Source organism: Ceratotherium simum, chromosome 5 (genome assembly GCF_057802395.1).
Source record: "Ceratotherium simum simum isolate JZ-2026a chromosome 5, ASM5780239v1, whole genome shotgun sequence".
Lineage (NCBI taxonomy): Eukaryota > Metazoa > Chordata > Mammalia > Perissodactyla > Rhinocerotidae > Ceratotherium > Ceratotherium simum.
Window position 1 is genome coordinate 28347653 of NC_141904.1, and position 10243 is coordinate 28357895.

The following is a 10243-nucleotide window of genomic DNA, read 5'->3' on the forward strand; positions in this document are numbered from 1 at the left end:
TTTCTGTAACATTCTGGCCAACACCTGGTACAAATTACAGTAAGATATAGGGTATTTGCTTCCCCTCAAAAATAATTTCATCAAATAACAGAATGTCTTTAACAAATCCACAAAAACAGAATGAAAGAAAAAAATCTTAATGTTCCATCCTTAGAGTAAAAAATGAAGTGGGACATATTTCTCTACTATAGAAGTTGTGAATAAAAAGAATCATTCCCTTCATTCATCACCATATATAGTTGGTGACTGACAACTTGGATTAGGGAGAACCCCAACCAGTTGGGCACTAGGGACTCTCTAACTGCTATATCCCTTACTTAATAAGAATTACAGCTTTGAAAAATTGCTCTCAAAAGTCACATCCGTTCCAAAAACATCTCATTTTCAACCCATTTTGCCTTGTAGAAAGCTTTCATGCCGTGAGATATCCCGTGCAGACGTGAGCCAGAGGGAGGAGGAGAAGGCACTCAGCCCTGGAGAGCTGGGATGTTTTACCTGAGGATGAAGTTAAGCCTTTACCACCTTAATCCTCTGTATCTCTTTTCTTAGCTCTCCTTATTATTCCCAATGCATTTCCAGTGTGTTTAGAATTTCCAAGTCGAGGCGCTTGGGCTGGTGTGTAAGAAGGAATGCTGGGAACTCTGTGGATACAGTCGGCCAGAAGGTAACCACAGTAATGGCACCATCTCTTGGACAGGTAGGAATACTGTGATGGATCATGATTAAAACCTAAAAATGTCCTCAAAGCATGAATGACTAATAGTCAGTGACTATTCAAGGTGGAAAAACACTTTAAACTTCCACTGATGTCACACTCCTTACATGTGGCTGACACAGCTCACTGGACTACCCTAGGTGTGATTTCTGTAGGAAATTTTACCTAACCACAAAGGCCTGCTTTGAAATAGCAATAAGGCAAACTGCCACAGAATTCTGTCCCTGGTCACAACACACAAGGGTGGGAGCAACCTAAAGAAAAAGTGTAAGTGCCTGCAGCTTCTCGCAGACAAGTGACTATGACATTGGGCGTGTGGATTAGTATTTCATGACACAATACTGCTTTATGACGTGTGACGTGTAGAACACTTCAGTCATAGCTCTCACATCTTCTTGCAGTTACTGTCAAAAGTGTAACAGCTCACTAAAAAGTGGGAATCGATTTTGTGTAGTTACTTTACATAATAAATTCATAAAATGCAAAAACATTTGCAACAAAAATAAAACCATAGAACACAGAAATACTCAAGACCTAAAAAGAATGTGTTGTATCTAAAATGCATGATAATTTAAACTTATTGGAAATGTGAAATTAAGACACAAGTAAATGCAGATGACTAGAAAATATATTTTAAATGCTCTGAATAATGATGTGCAAAAGGTTAGAATAATTCAAAGGGGAGGTAGTGTCACGTGTGGACTGGTGTAAACACAATCTCCAACATAGTTTAGGAGATCAGTCAGGACCCGTGTGGTGTAAATGACAGGAACTCAACTCAAACTAGCACAACTATTTTTTTTTTTTTGTAACTAAGAAACACAAGGATGAAGAGGGCCACAGAGAATCAAAAATTGTTCTTCTCTTTCTCGCTTCGCTCTCTCTTTTCTGCTCTGTTACTCTCTGAATGTTGTCCTCACTTTCTCCTGCTACAAACCTGTTGCTCCATGCAGCACAGTTTGGGGGTGGAAGGAAATGACTACAGACATTCTTAGTCTTGGGGAGCCCAGAGAACAGGCAGCATTTTTCTCTCACAGAGTCCTATATTAAATCCACAGAAAAGACTGCAAGGGGCCCAGTTTGGGGCACATACCCACCCCTGCACCAATCCCCACAGCCTGGGTGATGGGGTGTTATAGTTGGCCAGCCCTGGATCCTCTGTAGCCTGGTTTGGGGTGAAGGAAGGGCAGAAGTCAGGGAACAGGGTATTGTGACTTGAGGCACTTCTATACACAGAATATTCAGAGGAAGGTCTGTTGCCAGAAGAAGTGGTGGGGAGGGAGAGGGGGAGAAGAGGAGCAGCTGAGTAGGGGGAAAAAAAAAAGATGTCTACTGCAGTGTCATTAGGTGAATTGATCACCAGCTTTAAAAAATTGGTGACAGGTTATAAACCCACAGGAAAGCCACAGGGGAAGAAAAAAAATGTGTAGGAGGAGCTATATGAAAGAAGATTTCACCTCAAATATAGAGAGAACTTTCTAACAATTTGAAGATACCAAAGACGCAATGGGCTACATGTCAGAAAGCAGCAAGCTACCTACCTCCAGAGGTATTCAATCCTCAGCTGGAAGATAATTTGGCAGAGATGTTGCAGTGGGAGTATAAGTTTCAGATGGGTGGAAGGTGAATACAAACAGTAACCTTGAACATTTATGATTCTACAAATTATGATATATTAAGTGGGATAAAATTTATCTTCAGGGACATTGTGGGCTATTAGATGTTTTGGTTCCAGGGCCGACCTTCTGGGGGAGGTCACCAACTATGGCTCATAGAGTATTTTGTAAATATGTAAATTAATTGCCAAAACTTCAAACTCTTGGAAAATCCACATAAAAATTTTATTTTATAGCCTGTCTTGTAAAAAACTAGAGCTGTATTAGCTGGAGCCAAGAGTGACTACACCCTTAGCACAAGGCTCGTGCTCTCCCAATTCCTACCTCACCTCACTTATTTACATGCCTCTTTTTGTCTCATTTATATTTCACTTTGCAATCCTCGTGTAAACCCAAGTTAACCCTACTCTTTACTCTGGTTACCACAGCATTATCCACTTTCTCCATCAGACTGATCTAGACTCCATCTATCAGAATCACACACTTTTAACAATTGTTGCAAAAACAACAACGTAATGAACAGTAATAAGAAGTCTAGGATAACACTTATAGAGTGTTCAAACTCTGTGCTAGCTGAGCACTATACCAAAGCTGTTATATACTGCATTAGTCAGTATAGACAAGGCTTCCACTGCAGTAACAAATAATTCCCAATCTCGATGAGTTAGCACAGAAAAGTTCGTTTCTTGCACACATTTCACATCTAACAGGGATCAGTAGAGTGTTCTAAACCACACAGTTGCTCAGGCATCTAGGCTGACCAAGGCTCTGCCATATTGTGGTTTCTTTTTGGATCTTCTCAAAAATGTAGTAGACTTCTTTCTATTTGATTCCTCAAAATTCCATGGACCAAAATTTCACCCATAGTTCTTTGTGAAGCATGTTTTCAGAAAATATTCTATGTTCCAGCCTTTTCCCCAGAACTAAAAGTTCATTCGAATATGATCTGCTTCTCCAGTTACAGCAGAGGACAACACTGCCAAACATTTTGCCATTATGTAACATGGATTGCCATTCTTCTGGCCTCTGAGATCACTACCGTTACGGCCTTTTGCCCAACCATTAAGCCAATACTAAATATTTTATGTTTTTATCATAATATCACCCTACTTCCCGTAAGACCCATATTATTTACAATAGCCTAAGCTTATGCTGCAGTAACAGACCATCCAAATTTTCAATGGCTTGACGTTGTAAAAGTTTCTCATTTACACTACCTATCTAATTCACAGAAGCTAGGGCTCTGCTCCACATAGTCACTCAGGGACCCAGGCAGACGGAAGCTCTACTACCCTGTAGCTATGCCACCTGTAATACGCTACCTTCTCAGTTGCCACAGCAGGGAAAGAAAGAGATTAGAAAATCACCCATCAATTTTTTAATGCCTATTCCAGAAGTGACACACAGTACTTTCACATTTCATTGGCCAGAACCGGTCACATGTTCCACCTAAATGCAAGAGTTGTTGGGAAATATGTGAGAGTAGAAAGTTTGGTGAGCACCATTCTTTCTGTCTCATTATCCCATTTAATTCTTACTACAATTCTCTGAGGTATGTATTATTATCCCTACTCTACAGATGAACAAACTGAGACTTAGAGAAGTTGAATGAACTACCCAAGGACAAAGCTAGTAAGTGGAAGATGCAAGATTGAGGTACCAAATTGGTAGGACTAGGCAGAGGAATTGCAACCAGAATATACTATCTACATCTTTTAAGTACTTCCAAATTCATTCATTTACCAAAAATTCATTGATTCACCACACAGAAGTCCAAACGTCACCACCATAGTGTGATTTTGTACAACTCATGACTTCAGTCTCACAGAGCTTAGTAATGTGAGACTGAAAAAACACCACGTGAACCTCAGTTTATTTATCTGTGATTGAGGAAAGTGGACTAGTAATTCCTAATGCCCCATCCACCTCAGATGCTTGTGATTCAATTTAGTGGCCAACGTGAAATTGCTTTAAACCTCAGATATAAGCCCTCCAACTGTGCTGCTTCATTACAGAACTGTGGTGGCCAGGACGACACATCATGAGAAAGGCGATCAGTGTCATCAGTGCTTCTTTGTATTCACTAGAAATCCTTGAAATGTTTTATTTCTCCTTCTTTTCTGGGGTTAGGCTATTGACATTACTTCCAAGTGGGATCCCCTAGATAAGAAAAGTTAAATTTCTATTGTTTCAACCCATTTTAAAATTGACCATAAGAAGAGAGGGCAAAGGATTTTTTTCTCCAAAGGAGATTTTTCTCCCAAGTCGTCACCTACAAGCTGGTGAGGCCTTTGGTCAGGAGGGGAGGGATGGGGTCAGGCATTTGGGTTACATGTGTCTATCAAAACAGAAATATCTAGTCCCCTCCCTGTTGTACCTATTCATGTCATCCCCAATCAATAAACATCAGCCCTTTTTTAATTGAAATGGAAGTCAACAAGTTACCAATAGATTGAGGATAACTAGGACTAACTACTGTCTAGGTTCATTTGGAAAATTTATGGACTGTGCCCACCAGAAGCCTCTTGACACAGGGGTTCTTCTTTCTCTTTAGGAGAAAGAAGTCTGGAGAAGATGTAGATAGCCCCAGTGGGTCTCTGTATGTAGAGAGGCTTCTCAGCCTTCATGTGAATGAAAGAGGAAACTGAGCACTAAAGGCTTCGCCCAGTAAAGAAGACTGAGCTGTAGGATGGACGGACAATTCTGAGTCTAAGCAAGCTCAAAGGCATAAACAGCACTGCTCAGGACACCTCTGCAGAGCAGAGCACAAAATCCAAAAGGAAAGCAAGGCATTCTACTCCAGTGGTCTATTGCTGCACAACAAACCATCCCAAACGGAGAAGTGTAAAACAATAATCATTTTACCATATCTCGTGATTCTGGAGGTCAGGAGTTCAGACAGGCCAGCAGTGGGAAAGGCTCATCTTTGCTCCACAATGTCTGGGGCCTCAGCTAAGAAGAGTGGGAGGGATGGAGGTAATTCAGACCACTGGGCACTGGAATTATCTGGAGGCTTCTTCACTCACATCTGCCTCAGATTACTCAAAGTCTGGACATAGCTGGGACTGTTGACCAAAGCACTTACACGTGGCCTCTCCAGGAGGCTTGCTCTTGTCACAGTGTGGCAGCTGGGTTCTGAGAGACAGCATCCCAAAAGGGAGCACCTGGAGAAAGAACAGTCCAAGAGAGCCAGGTGGAAGCGCGTGGCCTTTTATGATCTAAACTCAGAAGCCACATAGCACCATTTCTGCCCTACTCTGTTGGTCAAAGTCATGACTGGCCTGCCCAGATTCTAGGGGAAGGGACACAGACTTGACTTTTTGATTGAAGGAACATCAAAGAATTTGGAGCCATATTTTAAAACCATCGCACACTCTTCCCCACTGTGGCTTTGCCATCTCGAGGGCTGCCAGGCCTCACTTGTGGCAGACACAAAATTGGTGACATGGTGGTACCTAGCATGAGCCTGGCTGGCTTGTAAGCACATATGAGATACCCAATGGGGACACCTAGAAATACTTGAGGGATACCTCACAGGAACCTAAGATCCATGTGAATAGAAGAGCAAAAGCCAGAGAACCAGCTTATTCTTAACACTGTAGTTCCACTTGTAAGCAAGCCTGGAGAAGCCTGGACAAAGGGTAAGAGGAAGGTGGCTAATGCTTAAGAACAGACAGATAAAACGGGGCAGCCAAAGAGGAAACCCACAGGGACTCGGAAAGACAGGAACTAAAGCAACACCTACTGTCATGCTACCCGATTCTGGATGGCCACAGATTGTAAACTAGATGAGCTATTTTGTTCTGTTGAAATAAGGAAACAAGCTGTGCTTTTCAAGCCAATTCTTTAAGCCAACCTTGAGTTTTCTTTAAAGAATTGCAAGCATGATGCTCTTCAAAATGCCAGCCACGAATGCTCATGGAAATGCAAGCTTCATGTGTAAAAGGAGGAAAGAACTTCACATCAGGAATTGGCTTTTCAGCCACACACATCCCCCTCATGTCTTTAAAAATAAAACAAACCACACAAAATTTATTTCCAAGCACTTGATCATTCTGAAAAATCAGAGGGAATTTGAGCCAAAAGGGAGGCGAGTAACCCCTTTCCACAAAGGATAAATATCTGCCCCATAATTTATGGAGAATGCAAATCATCCGAGCAGCGGTCTATTGGCATTGACTGTTATTTCATTTAATTAGATGGCTATACAAGCCTCAGAATGCCATGTCTCCTGCCAGCTGACCCTATTCCCACGACCTTCCCTCTGCAGAGTTCAGGGGAAGGCAATATTTGAGAAAGACATTGCATTTTAACCTCCAGGAAAATATGGATTTGTACATGAAGCAGGGGGCTGGGGGTAGGAGGGCTTTTCCCTTGATTGGTTTGTGCCATTGAAGGCTCTGTGACAACTGTGTGTGAAAAACTTACACTGCCTTGTTTTTTAAAAAAATTCAGAGAGCAGTCAGCCTCATCGCTTTTTTGTTATCATGCAGCTATATTTTGCATGCAATGTGCGTCACTGTTTATGCTGTTTTTAAACAAATTCCAGTGCTCAGCATTTCCAATTCTTGTTTTTGCCACTAAAATCTTGACTCTTGAGCAAGGTTGAATCTCCTGAGTCTTCTTTGGGAACTAGAGTTGTGACCCCATGATTAGGTTGATTAGGTCTTGGAGGGTATGTAGGTAAAGTCTTAATGGGAAATTTCACGCTGGCTTATCTCACCTACCAACAGAGCCCAAGGATGGTGGGTCCATGCTGGGTCTACCTTAAATGAACCTGCACACTCTCATCTCCCTCTCTTTTCCTTTTACCCATGACCCCCTCCTCAGTCTTTTTTTTTTTTTTTTTTTTATGGCTACACCCATGGATTTTTAAAATATTTTCATTGAGTTGTATTAAATATAAAAGGGGATACATTTTTACATTTATAATATAGAATATTTCCAACATTCTAAAAGTTTCCCTCATGCCTCTTCTTCATCAATACCTTCCCTCAAAGGTAACCACTGTCCTAACTTTAACCACCATAGATTAGTTTTGCCTGTTCATGAACTCCAAATAAATGGAATCATAGACTATGTAGTTTGCATACTGTTGCTTCTTTCATTCATCATTATGATTGTAGGATTCATCTGTGCTGTTGCATGTACCAGTATGTCTCACTTTCTTATATCCCATTGTATGAATATACAACAGTTTATTTAGAGACATTCTACTGCCACAGTTCCATTCTACTGCTGATGGTGCCCTCAGTCTTTTTTCTCCATTTGTTATCCTTCCCAGAATTCAGCTCTATCACCAAAGGAGAGAGTCAGATTCTTCTAGAAGCTATGAGCCATTCCAGGCTCCACAAGGTGAGTAGATGAAGGGGATATATTCAAGCCTTTGAAGTTCTATCCTGGAGGAGACTTTAGAGTCTTCTAAGTGAAACAACCGAAAAATAATAACAATAATAAGCATTTCCTTGCTAATGTCAATCCCTTCCAAAGTTTAACTTATATGTTCAACTAATGGATTGTTTTTAGTACCTATTGTACGCCAGATATTTTTTAGGTTCTAGGAATGAACCATCAAATAAGACAGATAAGGATGCTGTTCTTCTGAAGCTAACCTTCAAAGAAAGTATCAGATGTGAAAAAAGCTATGGAGAAAATTAAAATAGGACAGTACAATAAAATGGTCAGAAAAAGCCTCTCTGGGGAAACCACAGAATGACAAGAAATAGTCATCTGCAAGAGGATCAGGGGGAAGCCATCAGGAGCAAGTGTATTCTGGGCTGGCAGGAAAACTAGATCAGTGCTCTTAAGTCAAGAATGAACTTGGCTTCTTAAAGAATAGAAGGAAGACTCATGAGGCTAGCATGTAGTAGGCAACGTGAAGATGAGAAGGGGATTGGATCTGCATGACTTTGTGGTAAAGAGTTTAGATTTTATTTTTTCTAAGTATGATGGGAAGCCATTAGAGGGCTTTAAGCAGGAGTGTGACAATTGCTCTGGAAATTGAGTGGAAAATGGCTTAAAAGGGGTCAGAAGTAGAAGCAGAATACCAACGAAGAGGCCACTTCCTTCAATGATAGATGATGGTATTTTGGATCAAGATGGCAGCAAAGGGGTCAAAGAAGTGGACAGAGTTCAATGTGTTTTGGAGAGAGAGTCAACAGAATATGCTATGGAAAAGATGTATTATTACGCTAAACAAGTTTTTGTCTTCTTACTGCATCTTACTCAAGACTCCTTCTATAAGCTAGAATGTGGTGGAAAGAATGAAGAAGCTTACAGGGAAAGATGATCCTGCCTCATAATAATCACTTCCATTGGCCCACGACATGCAGAAAGTACTCTTACATACACATTCTTGTTTGATTCTTACAACAATCCTATAAGGGAAGGAAGCAGACATAATAAGTTCAATTTAACAAATGAAAAACTCAGGATTTGAAGATCAGAATGGACTAACCCAAGGATTAGGATACACAATTAGTAAGTTCCTAATCCAAGACGTGTACTCATCCTTTTGGCATCTGGCCCTCCATATTGTTTTCCTGAGATATTTACTCCCGTGACCAAAAGTTAAAATCTTAACTTTTATTGAGTGCTTTCTTTCTGCCAGACACTGTGGTCATTCACGACATATACCACCTCTTTTAATCCTACAACGTAAGTACCATTATTGTCATCCTTATTTTGCAGACCTGTAAACTTAAGGTTCAGAGAGTTTCAGTAACCCTTCAGAGCTGTCCCAGCTGCTGACTGCTAGAACTAGAATTTCAGCTCAGGCAAACTCACTCCAAAGCTCATTTCCCCAGTCATAATACTAAGCTATTATAGACAGAATGAGTAGAATCTGTTGAAAAGCCCATTTGCCACCTCCAGTGTTAAATATCTTAAAATAATTTCAAATACTAATATTCTCTTAGACCTTTAACAACACCATACTGATAAATTAATAGACAAACATTTTGGACATTTTCCTCCTCTCCCATGATATTCATTGAGGGATCTATTTATCAGCTTCTCTCCCTTGTCTCTGAAAAATGTCCATGACGTGAGATCTGATCATTTTCCCTTTATCATTTGATCCTCAGTGACATCTATCTATAGCCACCAAAGTAATTAAAGATGTGTCAAAACATCAGGGCTGTCGGCAGGGTTGACTTTATCCTTTTCTCAGAAAATATAAAATATCCATTACAGAGCCAGCACTTCATAATTATACACATTTCTTGAAGACAAATAAATTAGCAATAGACACACTAACTTATCCAGATTAAAATAACTGTTTGTGAGATCTCCTTCAAGATGTGTTCTATCATTTAACCAAACATTACCTTACTTTTCTAAAAAATCCTATTCAGAATGCTTTCTGAGTGAAATTTTCTTTTGGTTTCATAAATCCTGCATCTGCTATTTAAATACACTCTATTAAATTATATACCATTTGGAGTCAGAAGAGACATCTGGGACTATGTAATCTAATGGCCTCAAGTTATAGATGGAGAAGCATAGTTCCACAAAGTTTACTAGGCATCCAGGGTCCCCCAGTGAGTTGATAACAAAGCCCGGACTATGTCTGCCCCTGGCCTCTGACTTCCAGCAAAGCAATATTTTACCATCCTCCTTTACATGTTACTTTTACTAGCGTATTAACATTCTCCCTCTCTCATAAAGAAAGTTTAGAAACTTAGTCTATAGTTATGTACATAACCCTATACGTAACCATATAGTGATGATCTTTTTCTTTTTTTTTTTGGTGAAGAAGATTGTCCCTGAGCTAACATCTGTGCCAATCTTCCTCTATTTTGTATATGGGACACCGCCACAGCATGGCTTGATGAACAGTGTGTAGGTCCACGACCAGGATCCAAACCTATGAACCCCAGACTGCAGAAGCAGAGCACTCAAACTTAACCAC